Source organism: Alexandromys fortis, unplaced genomic scaffold (assembly GCF_014885135.2).
Source record: "Alexandromys fortis isolate MF-2015 unplaced genomic scaffold, M_Fortis_MF-2015_v1.1 scaffold_82, whole genome shotgun sequence".
Classification (NCBI taxonomy): Eukaryota; Metazoa; Chordata; class Mammalia; order Rodentia; family Cricetidae; genus Alexandromys; species Alexandromys fortis.
The window spans coordinates 1,047,292-1,061,980 of record NW_026067963.1 but is presented as its reverse complement, the minus strand read 5'-3'; positions in this window follow the sequence as shown (position 1 = coordinate 1,061,980).

Below are 14,689 nucleotides of genomic sequence, written 5' to 3'. Positions count from 1 at the left end.
GAAGTGCTGGGAAGGTTGCAGGGAAAGAGAAGCCACCAACGGTCTCATCTAGCCACCAGACCTTGCGTGCTACAATACTGACTTGCTTGGCAAGGTGTGCTACTGGTGTAGTAGAGGTAAGACAGGTAGGGGAGCAGCCACATGCTTTCTTATTTGTGAAGCCTGATCCAAGGAGGGATTTTACACCTGATACTTTGGACCCAGTCAAAAGCCCGTGACTGAGGATGTCACAGGTGCTAGAGTGAGCCTACTATTGTTGTTTTGCTAAGTGGTCACTGTCCTGGTTAGCTGTCAAGTTGACACAAGATAGAAAAGATAACTAGGTTAATTAATAAAATGAATAGTTAATTATCATGTTGTCATTAAAACACAAAGAAGAACAGCAGAATTTTGCTCATTTACAAAATGCGTATGTAAAAATAAGTTCTCTGAGGTGAGGAATTAAAATAAAAAAACAAAGGGGAGAAGGGAGGAAGGAAGGGGAGTGGGAAAATATATAGCTCAATAAAACAATAAAAAAAGTAAAAAAAAAATGTTGTTAACTTTTGTGCTACTCCGAGCGGATGGTCTCAGTCACATGTGCACATGATCAGAAAGGCTGAGGATGGGCACTTGATTCATCTGATGGAATGAATGCTGTGCACACTGAAGAAGAGGTCGGAAATATAGCGTATGCTATGAGGATTAATACTAGAGACCATCATTAGCAGTACTGCTTCCAAACAGGGAAGAAGTTCAGTTGCTGAAGATGTGATGGATTCACGCCTGTGTCGGGGCCTCGTTTCTCACCGAGTGTGAGTTCCGTGGCTAACTGCAGTCACGAGCCTTGTCTCCTGCCTGTGTTGGGGCCTCGTTTCTCACCGAGTGTGAGTTCCGTGGCTAACTGCAGTCATGAGCCTTGTCTTCTGCCTGTGTCGGGGCCTTGTTTCTCACCGAGTGTGAGTTCCGTGGCTAACTGCAGTCACGAGCCTTGTCTCCTTTTAAGGCACCACCCTTGTGAGGTTACACTACCCGCATATTTCCTAAGATACAGTAAAATAAGCATGTGGTTCTCTAAAAATACTTGGTGGTGTAGCTTGTAAGTCACGGGATTTCATCTTATCAATACTGCCCTGGGAGCAGGTGCCCAGATCCATCTGGTCTGCTGTATAAGAGCAACGACCTGAGAAGCTGTTAACCAATTTTCATCACAAAGAAGAACGTGAATTTTTGCAGGTGAGAAAATTTGATCAGCAGCGTGTTGTTGGGGGAACAGTATTTTAAGGTGTGTGACTTTTGTTTATGCTGCATTTGTTTAACTCTGTGAAGCTGTGATTCTTTGCCTGTCTAAAACACCTGATGGTCCTGATAAAGAACTGAATGGCCAATAGCGAGGCAGGAGCAAGGATGGGGGGGGGGGCAGGCAGAGAGGATAAAGAGAAGAAAGAGCAGCAAGAGAATAAGCGGAAGAGCACAACAGGGACCAGCCACCCAGCTACACAGCAAGTCACGGAGAAAGAAGTAAAGAAAGGTATATAGAAATAGAAAAAGATAAAAACCCAGAGGCAAAAGGTAGTCAGGATAATTTAAGTCAAGAAAAGCTGGAGAGAAACAAGCCAAGCTATGGCTGGGCATAACTAAGTTCATAATTAAGAATAAGTCTGTTTGTGATTTATTTGGGAACAGAGGGATGGGATCCTTAAAAAAAGCAAAAGAGCAAAACATCACCCAATAGTGTGTGTTTCAGAAAAAAAAAATAAAATTCTAGACTGCATTTATCCTAGATGAAAAAGTAGATGTTGCACTGATATTTGACAAATCTTGATGTGTCTGAAATAGTCTGTCATTGGACATCATTTCTATCTAAATGACCACTTCGATCCCATAATTAGGGATCTAGTAGATTTCCTGGACTGATAACAGCTCTTCCGGGCCATCAACAGCCTTCTAAACTCTCCTTTTCCCTAGGCAGGAAGCAGGGACTTTGCGGCTACTGTGATCCTTAGCGATGAGAAGCCTGCTTTGAATTCTCCTAAGATCTTATAAGAAGCCACTCACTAGCTTTTGCCGTTTTTATCAATAAATGATTTTTTCAGTCTGCATGATTTAAACACAGAATCAAAATGTAAAAGCTAGAAGGTATTGGCTTAATAGATATCCTGTTTGGAAATATTTTAGTTTGGAAAGAACTTTATTTATTTATTTATTTTTTAAACCAATAAATGTCCATTGGGTCCAGCCTGCCAAGTTTCCCTTGGTTTGATAGTTCTTGTTCCATTAGGATTTGGAGATCCAAGCTGTTTCCACTGCTCCCTTCCCCAGTGGAGGAGGGCCCAGAAATGATTAAAGATGCTTATCTTTAATTTACTGGTTTGGGATTTATAACCGTGCTCTCAAATTCAGCAGCCACTTCCTGAGGTTACATATACTGGTGTCACTAGGTCTTTGCCCCAGGCATGCCCACTGTCCAGTGTCACTTAGATAACACAGACCAATTTGTGATAAGTGATTCATAAAAGTGGGAGTGTGCTAGAAAGGGGAGAGGGTGATTCCCACCTCCCCCCCCCCACAGGAGAGCAAACTTACAGACGTAACACTTTAACAACATTTGCTAAAACATGACATTTTCCTAATGGAAAGTAAGAGGGCATGTTAGGCACAAGCGAGGTGGTATTGTCTGGATAGACTGACCCTGTGGGTTCAGAGGTGCTGTTAGAAGTGATGGAAGAATCCAGAGATTCTCTTTGGGTTCACTTTGGAAGGTTCTTGGATATTATTCTATAGAAGGTGATGAGTTATGAAACAGTGAAATGAAAGCACTTAGTTTTTTTTTTTTTTTAAATTAAAGAGAACTGAAGTAAGAGAGCTGGAGAGGCAGCTCAGCAGTTAAGAGCACTGGCTACTCTTGCAGAGGACCCGGGATTGGTTCCTAGCATTGGTTCCTAGTTACAACCATCTGTAACTAGGTTCTAAAGGATTCAGTGCCCACTTCTGGCCTCTGGGGACACCAGACAGGCATGCAGTCTACTTCCACACATATAGGCAAAAAACACTCATGCATATAAAAATAAAAAAAAAATAAATCATATAAAAGATGTTTGGGAACAATTTGGAGGGGTCAGGAAAACGTGGGTGAGACAAGACGATGAATTGGGGTGTTGGCGGAGGAGGGAGACAGATTAACTACAGAATCATTAAGGTCAGTTACTGATGGATATGTAAGTAAATAGTCATAATTTGATGTTAATTCTGGGATAGGGGCACATCCAGGAAAAGGCTAGTGAGGACATCTTTGGGAGGAGACATTAAAGAAAAAGATCCATCAAAATTTTGAGAGCAGTAGAAACCACATGGTGTTGTTGACCTAGCAACCATCTTCCAATGGTTGTTGTATGGATTTTGATTTAGACTCACCTGGGAAACGAAGCACCCCCTCCTACCGAGAATCAGATTTAGGTGTTGAGCCTCACAATAGCTGCTGTTATCAAACTTTTCAGCTGGTTTCAGTGTATAGCTAGGGTTCAAGTTCACTGTCAAAACAGTTGCTTGTGGCTCAAGGACAGTATGTGAAGAAGGGTGATTTGGAGGAGGCTGGAGTCTGGCCCGGAGATGCTACAATTCTTTTCTAGATGAGGTATGCAGTAAACTAGCCTTCTGAACCCTGGCTGACATAACTCCATCTTGCAGCAAGCCTCATTTGGCTGTTCTGTATACCAGACTACAGCAGCAACAATCCACCCTTTCCATGGCTGGATGGTGCTTGTCATAACCTAAAAAATCCCTGATGATAAGGTCAGAACACACCTTAACATGCTCAGAATCTGTCTTTACTTGTGCCTTATGTTTTCGGAGCCTATAGTTGTCTCTGGTGCTATGGTACTTCATAGTGCCCTGAGCCTAGTTACTTGCTGCTCACTTAGAACCATATCAGATGAGAACTTGGTAGGTAGGGGTGTGGTGGGAGGGTAGAGACTCAAGCAACTGCAATTGTCTGTTGTCCACAACTGTAAGCAAGCCCTAGTAAACTCATTGTTTACTCATCACAATAGACTTGTATGAGTCATTCTTTGAGTGGCTGGTGCTGTTCCAGATTGGAGGCAGACGCTAATTTTACATCGCGCTGGTACAACCATTCAACACTATGATGTTTTCTTGTGTGGAAGGAAGCTATTAAAAACGACGTGACAACAGATGTGAACCAAGATTGTCTCTGGGAACAGAAGCATGGTCACTTCATCATAGGGGAGGAATATGATCTTTCTTTGTACGAGCAGCAAGTGCTCTAACTACTGAGCAATCTCAAGTTGGGAGGGCTTCTAACAACCAAGGTGAGAGGGAAAATGGAAAGAATTTGTATTCGCTAATTGGCGTTACTCAAAAGAAAAGCAAATTTCTCTAATCTTCTTAATACTTGGTTTTCTCATGTGAGAAGAAAGTAGTTAAAGTTAGGGTCTTACTCTCTGACAGAGCTTGGCAGATTAGGTACATTTTCTTCTTTGTATTTGAATCTCAAAAAGAGGGTTCCTAGGTTGAGAAATAAAGATTTACATACATCTCAGAGGGATGTAAAGAATCTTTAAAGCGAACATTTCTGGAGAGGAGAAGCCTGTCTGCTGTTGAATTAGTTGTGGAGAACATTGATGCGTTTGGGTCTGTGGACGTGGACAAGTATGTCAAAGGGAAGGGAATAATTTAGGATGAGTCTTTGGTTTCTGATTTTGGTCTTTGGAGGAATGTTGATGCCATTTCTTATCACCATAGAGAACACATGAGGAACTGAAGGTTGGTAGGCAAGACCATTTACTACATATTTGAGAAACAGTGCTCAAAGGGTACAGAGGTGGTGTTGGATATGTGAGTGTGTGCTGGCTTCAACTGGTCACCTACAGACTGAACACACACGGCTCCCATCTTATGTCATCACACAACTTGAGTACCACAAGTGTAGTAAGTGGAATTCTATTTCAATAAAGTGAATTTTACAAAACAGTAAGGGGCATATAGTCAGTGTCCAGCACACCTGGTTGTTCAGGTGTTATAATCGGCAAGAACTAATGTAACTCCAGAGTAGCAGAACCAAGTGTCAGCTGAAGTTACCGTAGAACTTAGATATGAACTACACTTTACCGGCTGTCAGCTCCCAGGGGCAGGTGCTATGTATCAGAAATTTATTTTCCTTAAAATTAGCAAAAAACAAAACCACACTAACGAGACAGGCAAAGAGGCAGAGGTCTTTAGAGTTGTTGTCTGAAATTTTGCAGGACCAGATTGTAGTCAATTAAGAACAAGGACTGTCCCTGAAAAAATGGTTGGTTGGTCTTTTTCAGACCTTTGCCAAATGGAGGAAAAATCGAGAACTTCACCTCTGAGTTGGTTTCCTTTGACACAGTGGCTCATTACTTTTTCTAGAGTCTAAGGCTTGTTTGCTGGGAAGTTTTTAAAAAAGACTTTTTAAATTAAAAATAGATTTTCTTTCATGTATTATATTCTAATTATAGTTTTTCCTCCTCCAACTCTTCCCAGATCCTCTCTACCTCCCCACCTACCTAAATTCACACCCTTTATTTCACTCTCTCATTAGAACACAAACAGGCACCTAAAAAATAATAACTAAAATAACTAAACAATAAGCTAAAATAAAACCAAACTATAATAGGACAAAACAAAAAGAGCCAAAGAAAGCACAAGAAATACATGTGTGTGCAGAGACACACACATGTGCACACACAGAAATCCTACTAAAGACATAAAACACACACATACACACACACACACACACACACACACACACACACACACACACGACCTGTAAGGGGAAAAGAAGGCCCCAACAAAGCATATGAGACAAAAAAAACCCCAAAATGCCACTCTGTTAATTTTGTTTGACCATTTACTGCTGGGGATGGGACCTGCTCTTAAGTGAGGTTTGTATTCCTTGAGAGACTCTGTTGGAGAAGATCAATTTTTCCTTTGTGAGCGGTAATCGGTTGAAGATAGTTTCTGGTTTAGGAATGGGGTTCAGTGCTAGGACCTCATTCGGCCCAGACCCATCCAGGCCCTGTCCATTCTGCCACAATCTCTGAGTTCCTGTGTGTGTTGGTCCTGCTGTGTTTAGAAGGCCTTGTTTTCTTGGTATCCTGCATCCTTCTGGCTCTTACAACCTTTCTCCCTCCTCTTCTGTAGGGTTCCCTGAGCCCCAAGGGGGAGGAACTTGATAGAAACCTTCCATCCAGGATGGAATGTTCAAGGTCTCTCACTCTCTGCACACTTTCCGGCTGTGGGTCTCTGTGTTACTCCCATCTGCTGCAGGAAGACGCTTCTCTGGTGATGGCTGAACAAGATACTGATCTATGAATATGGTAATGGAGAAAATGGAACCCCAGTTGGACCCCTCTTGTCATCAAATGAAGCCTCCAGTTCTGAGAATGGGTTACATCTAATGGAGTTATTGGCCGAAGGAACGCTGTGGCAGCCTGCAAACACCCCAATACCATTGCTAAGATTGTTAAGTTACTTCCCACAAACTGATAACAAGGCCCTAACGCTGAAGACAACACCAACACAACTCTTAGAGCACAGAGAAGACAACCTGATGCCCACGTAGAGCTTCATCCCCCATGACTAGTGTTCAAGGCATGGGAAGGTACCTGCACACTACCAAAGGAGAAAGGTGAGCAACAACCCAGCCATAAAGGCTCCTCTCTACAATGACGGCCTGCCTGAGAGATACACTGGTACAATAATGGTACAAAGCATGTAGGAGCAACCAACTACTCTCTGATTGGATTCAAGGTCTACCCCATGAGATGGAACCTGCCCCTGACACTGCTCGGGTGGCCAAGACTCCGAGACTAGATAGACTGGGGACCTAAGGGAAAATCAAACACTACTGTTCTGCTATAAGAATGTAGCGGGAAAGTGATTCCCAATGCCATTGTTGTGGAGATTTTTTTAAAGAGGGAAGTGGAGCCGAGGGCAGAAGTCAGGCTTACTTCTTGCCAGAGTGCTCAAGACCCTCACCAGCATAGGCAGAGCACAGGGTAAGGACTTAATTGTAGGATTATTTTTTTTGCTTATGAAAGGTAAGGTGTGAGGATATTCCTGCGTGTTCGTGTTATGATGGGCAGCAGAGGAGGTCTCTCTGTTACAGCAATGGTATCTTTTGCCCAGTAGGAACTGATTTGGATGTCTAAGCGGCAGGGGATGAAGAACACCAGTCCTCAATCCTGCCCCCGGCTCCAGGGACGTATGATGTACATTCTTCTCGCTTGGTATTTGGCACAGGGGTTTGTTTACAGAGAATGAAAATTCCCTGTCATTAAGACCAAATTTAGATGATTCTTCCCAGAGTCCCCGAAAGCTGTTCACACACGTTTTGAAGAGTCCTTTCAACATCAAATGGCTCCAATAAAAGAAGACGTTTTATCAACTGGATGTGAGGGGGGATGCGATTCAAAGCAAGACAATCCCACCACAGGCCTCTTCTGAGGGAGACCACCAAACAGTTCTGTGTCAGAAAAAGGCTCCGTTATGCCTTTTTTTTTTTTAAAAGTTTTTTTCAGGTAATCAATTCAGTTTTTATTGTTGGCTGCTTTACAGTGGGCTCATTGGGGCCTTGAACTCATCCTGTGCTCATTCCTCCAGGAGCTTCCGTTTTACCTTTCATACAATAATAGCTTTGATTTTATTTAAGCTTATTACCAGACAAAGACTAAAAGGTTCTTATCTTCTCCCCTGTATGAGCTGGGATCTTTGAAAAAAGCCGTTCCTTTTACATCCCCCTCGTTGGCCCTGGGACATTTTCCACCAACTTTGGGTTTTCAGTGTATTGTAGTGACTGTGCCTTTCTGGGACAAGTGCTTATTGATGCAAAGTTCTTTCTCTTTAGAGTTAGTGGACAGATAGAAGCAAAGAGGTTGCATTCTCCAGAGTAAGAATTTGTTTTCTGCATTTGCCCAGTCATCTGGGAAAGGGTGTGCTCCTGGAAAAGGCAGAAACAAGTCCCCTATACCCTCCTGCTAAAATACAAAGCAAAACAAAGCGAGAGCCAAGCCGACTTCTTGGATTGGCTGCTTTCTGTTGCTGTGAAAACCACCATCACGAGGGCAGCTTCTAGAAGGAAGGGTTTTTTGGGATCACATTTTCAGAGGCCTAAGAGCTCATAGGCTAGAAAGCGTGACAGCAAGTGGCAGGCCTGGCAGCTGGAGCAGGTAGCTGAGAGCTCACATCTTGAATTGTAGGCACAAAGCAGAGAACACAAACTGGACAAGAGATGAGACTATAAACACACAAAGCCCACTCTAGTGGCATTTTTCCTCCAGCAAGGACATGCCTGTTGCCAGAGGTTTCTGTCCCACCTGGTCGCGCGGCTATTCAGTCCCAAAGAAACACACAAAGGTCTACATATTATAAACTGGTGGACCTATTAGCTCAGGCTTCCTATTAACAAATTCTTACATCCTACATTAACCCATAATTCTGGTCTGTGTTAGACACGTGGCTTGGTACCTTTTATCAGTGAGGCATCCTCATCTTGCTTCCTCTGTGTCTAGGTGACGACTGCAGACTGATCCTTTCCTCTTCCCAGAATTCTCCTGTTCTCATCGCCCTGCTTATACTTCTGACCTGGCCAATCAGCATTTTGTTAAACCAGTACCACTGACAAACCTTTACAGGGAACAAGACCATTGCCCCACAGCACACGCCTCCTAAATTTCCCAAAACAGTACCATCAACTGATGACCAAGTGTTCAACTATTTGAGCTGCTGAGGGTGGGGGAGGGTGGATATTCTCATTCAGACTACTGCCCTTCTCTGTGGAGGGTTCCTCCAGTTTTCTGGGTTGTCTAGAAGACAGTCAAGCAGACTGGGCTATGTTTTACTCCTTGGTCTCAGCTGGAAGGGAGCTGTCAGCTACCAACATGGGAGTACCCTTTGAAGACAAAGCTACAAGTGAAAAGAAAGAGCGATCGGTGTTAAGATCTCACACTGCAAGCTGACATTAGTAAGCACAAACCTCACAGTGGCCGTAGCTTGTCACAGTTCAACCTACATGACGAGGGGGAAGGTTAAGAGGTGTGAAGAGATGTCACCGTACAGCCACACTAATGTGGTCGACGAAGCCAGTCAGAGAGTTGGTGTATTTGGAAGGCAGAATGTATTTTGTTTTGTTTTGATACAGGATTTCACGTATAGCTCATGCTGGCCTGGCACTCACTATGTACTCCAGGCTGGCCTTGAATTTGTGGCAGTTCTGCCTCAGTCTCCTAAGTTTTAAGATTGCAGTAGGATCAAAAACATTATTTTGTATGTTTTGGTGTTTTGCCTGCATATATGACTGTGCTTGGCTTGTGTGCCTGGTGCCTGCGGAGGCCAGAATAGGGTAGCGGATTTCTTGGAACTGGAACTTCAGATGTGAACCATTATGTGGGTTCTCTGGAAGAGCACCCAGTGCTCTCAAGTCTGGAGCCATCCCTCCAGCCCCTCTGCTTTAAAACAATGGGCCCCGAGGCTGCTGTCTGCAGTTGAGCTGTGGAGCTGGCACTGACATACGGCTTCAATAGCTGCTTCCCTTTAAAATAAAATGATGCGGGTGGTTTTTACGGTGATAGTGAGAAGCAGTCCTGTAAACTGAGGTCCAGATAAAACTGTTAAGGATAGAAAGCTATTTTCCGTCAGGATTTCATTTTTGCCCTATGGCTGACCCCTGCTGATTTTTAGTTCAATATAGTTTTGTTATTAGACTCAGAAATCTGACCTCCAGGGAACCCTTAATGTGTGGATTTTCAAGCTATACCTTCTCCTGAATGGCTGGGCTAAGCTCTGAAATTGTAGGGCCAGTTCTTTGCTCCTTGAGTTCCTAAAACCCAGACATTTGCCTTCCTCTTTCAAAACTGCAATTCGTAAATCCACTACAGGCCATCAATTATACAGGATAGATTTCATTTCCTTTTCACTTCACATTATCACTTATATTTACTGGAGGCAACAGTGTTAGAGCCCAGTATGCGCTTTCCAAAAGAGATTATAGGAGATTGAAACCAAGCTGGGAAGTGTGATAATAAACGAAGCATTGCCGCCTATCTGCAAGGACCACAGCCCGTGAAAAAGTGAGCTGGTATGGAACGGTGACTTAACGGGGCAAGGTCGAACTTATCCTTACCTACAACAAACTCATCTTTACTGCGGATCCGATACGGTCTCCACGGCGACGTCAGCCAGTGCCCTATCAGTGGCTTTCAAACATTTTAGAGGACAGCTACAAAACGAAGAGCCGCTAGTGTACCCACAGACATATAACGTTTTCTAAGACAAGATACAACCAATCCACGTTCGTTCTCAGCCCAGCACACCCTTCTGCGCGCTATGCTCTGCTCCACAGTGGGAGCCGCTGTTTGAAACCCATGAGCCCTTGCGTGTTGCTTCGACTGGACAGCTACACCAGCTTGTACACTCTGGAAGACTCAGCACCACTTACGGAACTTTCCAGTTGTTGCCAAAAGCCTAGCTGAGACCTGCTTTTTTAGAACCATCTTTGGGAACACTGAGGTTTGTTTTGGTTTGAACACGAAACTTCTCCCATGATCTCAGGAGTTTGAATATTTGGTTCCTAGTGGGTGGTGCTGTTTTGGGAGGTTGTAGAACCTTTGTAATGGGACCTCCGGGTGGATGTAAGTCTGCAGAGGTCAAGGTGGAAGTTTACAGCTTTGACTCAGTTCTGCCCAAACCAGCTTTCTGCTCCTCTGAGATGCGAGCAGGCCACCCCACATGACCACCACAGATGGGAGTTCATCTCACGGCCATGTTTCTCCCTCAACGGCTCACGATTTCCCCTAAGTTGTGAGCCCCAATAAATCCTCTCTCAAGCCGTTTCTGCCATGTATTTGGTCACAAGAACAAGGAAAAGTAACTAATACAAGGTTCCTTTATCATAGGGTCTTGTCACTCTGCCACTAGGGCTGCCAGAGAAAACATAAATGTGATAATTTAAAAAAAGAGAATCAAATAAAACAGGATGCCTTGAACTTCACACATATAACAAATCCAACCCCAAAGTCGGCTCACGTTTCTGACTGGTACATGCTCCCGGTGTCCTGAAGTGCTCTGGGGGACGGAGCTCCGCCTTCGTCAGCTCAGCTGTCTCTGTCTGGGTTATATTTGGACTTGATTGTTGGCATTAGAGGAGAGGCGCTGCAGTGGTCCCGGCAAGGGCGCGCAGTCTCTTCTAGGAGAGGCACCTCTAATTGCTCGAAAAGGAGGAGTCTTAGCCTTCAACACAGAGGAGCAGAATACTGGGGCTTCAGAGTTTTAAAATGCAACAGCTTGGATGCCAGCCTTCATTCCAAGCGAGGACTCTGCCCAGCCAGAAGTCTGGTCTTGGTTCAGCAGACTTGGTGGACTTGAAAAGGCAACCCCGCTGTAGCTCGTCTCTTTGGGATTAAGTCCCAAACAGACGCGTAGCTTTGTCTGTCTTTGGCCACAGCACGGCAACGTGTTTCCATGTAATCAACCAGACCTTTTTGTCTTCATAATTCATTCTGAACTAGTGATTAATCACCCTCGGTTTCTCTCCGTCTTTCTCATTGATTCATTGGTAGGACTCAGCAGAAAGCCCCGGATTCCATTGTCCTCATGCTGACTCTTTCTGGAAGGCCTGCGATAAGACACCTGTGCGCACAGGTGGTCAGACTTCATTGACTGCCAACATCCCATCACGGTTCATTACTGTGAAAAGTTTAACTGTTACACAGCGATTAAATGCCATGGCATCAGTACTGTACCGACCATCCGTGAATTAGACCTTTCTTGCCGGTCAGCAACGGGGATGACTTTACATTCCGTTTTCTCGGTCACTCCAAATGTTTTGGATCAGGTGGGCACAGAGGTCACTGGGGAGCAATGTCGAGAACAGCGCTTGCTGGAAAGCGAAAGATCCAAGTTTGGGAAGAGAGGAGATGAGTGACCGCGCAGTCACAGCCAAGATGTCACCAAGCCCACGTAGATCTCTGATACTGAGTGTCCCTTTGAAGTCTTTCCTAAGCGAGGCAAGTGATCTAGGCCATCTTGCCCCTGCTTCGACAATTGGATGCGGTCACTTTCATGGAGAAGGGATAAACTTTGAACCGGGCAGTTTCCCTGGACCAACAGCGATTCCTAGAAATTCTATGAGCCACGAGTAGCCATCAGGGCAGCTGAGAGGACTATGACCTTGATCTTGGAGAGAGAGCTGGGCAGCATGCTACAGCATTCACGGTTGTGACCGACTGTGGCTCAGCCTTTCCCCAGCATGGCCCTTATTTTCCCTCTCTCTAGTTTTCAGTGATTGTAAACTGATGGAGATACAATGTTCAGGCCATGTGTTTTTATTTCTTTCCTGCTTCTCTCCTCCTATTTGATATGCTTGTAAGTTCTTCCAGCCATAACTCCCAAAATATTTTTAATTACCCATCCATCTTTCTCTCTTCTGTTGTTGCCCGGCTCAAGCCACCACAATCTTTTGATTATAGACTGGAGATTGCTTTCCTCAGTTTGTTCTTCATATACTGATTTATAAAGACATAAACATATCCTTATAAACTATACCATGTCATATATTTTATATATGACCTTCATGACTTTCAGTTGTTCATAGAAAAAAATTCAACAACTCACGAAGATTTATGAAGGCCAATAATGTTTTTCTTTCATTTTCTCTGATTGCAATCTTAATTTTCTCATCTACCACGATGAAACCGGTCACTATTATGATCTACTTAACTTCAATTTCCTCGTCTTACCAGCAGAATTTTTATATTTTTTTAACCCAAGCCCCTATTTCTCGATAGTGGGTCATGGAAGGTCCCTGCTTCCTCAGGGTCCTTTGCTGATGGCAGGATAGGTGGGGTTATTTGTGAAGTACTACGTGGGGCTAATAATCATCACAAAGAATTTTAATAGGGTATTTCTGAAGATTCTTTTTGTTTGCTTTCATGGTGAACGGGTGATGTTTCTGTCACCAACTCCTCCATCCTTCCTGCTGTGGATGTAGTCATAATATTTGAAATCACCATAGCTATCTTGCAATCATAAAGAAAAGGTCCAGAGAACCACTGACAAGACTACAAAGTTATTGAGCCTCGGAGGCAACCTTCAGGTTCTGTCTCTCAAACTCCAAGCTCCTTCCTTCTTTTAGGCCAGGCTTCTGCATTTGTTTCCCACTGCCTGAAACACTTCCCTCGTCCCTTTGAATGGCTTGCTCATCTTTATCCAGCTCTCAGCTCATTTCCTCAAAGACCCTCCCAGACCCCTCAGGCTCAAGTAGAAACTCCCCAGCTCCTGTCTCCACGCAGCATGCACTCGCGCGCGTGTGTACACACACACACACACACACACACACACACACACACACACTGCTAGCCCTGTTCCCCCTTTAAAAATGCAGAGTGATGCCATTTATTTTATTTTTTTTTAATTTATTTATTTNCCCCTCCCCCAATCAAGTCCCCCTCCCTCGTCAGCCCAAAGAGCAATCAGGGTTCCCTGCCCTGTGGGAAGTCCAAGGACTACCCTCCTCCATCCAGGTCTAGTAAGGTGAGCATCCAAACTGCCTAGGCTCCCACGAAACCAATAGGTACAGTAGGATCAAAAACCCATTGCCATTGTTCTTGGGGTCTCAGTAGTCCTCATTGTTGTGACAATGGGGATGTCCTATCGGGAACCCACCAAGGCCAGCTGGCCTGGGTCTGAAAAAGCCTGGGTTAAAACCGGTCTCGCTGAACATAGCGGACAATGAGGACTACTGAGTGATGCCATTTAGATGCACAGCACATTGCTGAGAAGGACAGAAGAGGTGTGTGAGGACACGGAACTCTGGACAGTGCGAGTTCTGATCGCTACATGCTAGCTACCCTTTCTTATTTCCGAGTTTCTGTGCTGTAGGCATTGTAAATTTCCCTCGTTTATTAGACTCTTGTATATGCAGAAGAGAGTTATGAGCTTAGGAAGCTGGGAAAGTAAAACCAAATGACTTGATTGCAGTGTTTATTGCGGCAGGCACCTGGGAACACTCTGGCACTCTCTTTGAATGTGGCATTACTTGGTCTGGGGACTGTCGAGTGAATGAGTTTGAATTTAGTGTGCCAAGGGTAAAGTCAATGTCTATGCAGTTCCTAGCAGAGTGGAATGATAAAAAAGCAAGATTATCTGAGCGAAATGATTGGGGATTTCAAAATCAGACTAAACATGATAATAAAGTAAAGAAAAGATTGGGCTTTATCAAAAGAAGAGGCAAAAAAAAAAAAAAATCCAAAAGCAGGCACCAGGGAAAGATACTATTTAGATGGTAGAAACAACTCTAGGAAGAGATTTTTGGCTGCTGCTTATAAAGGCGAAATTTATATTAAGAGAATTAGAGAGCTTTTCTTAAAATGAAAAAAGTAGATTGCATAACATCCCCCTCTTTATTGTTCCCAACAACATAAAAAAGCCTGATTAGAACAGAAATGTAAAGATAAGCGGATATGAATGGATGGAGGGTCTAAGGTAGAATGTGTGAGCCTAAGTCTGTACTGATGAAGATTCTATTCTATAACAGTCTTCACCTACTGGAGACATGATGCTTTATAGTGTGAAGCGCTCTGGCCTTGGAGCAAGGGGGGGGGGGGGATGTACGGCAGTTGTGATGACTTCATCTGCTGACATAATCACAGGTTTTTTTTTTTTTTTTTTTTTT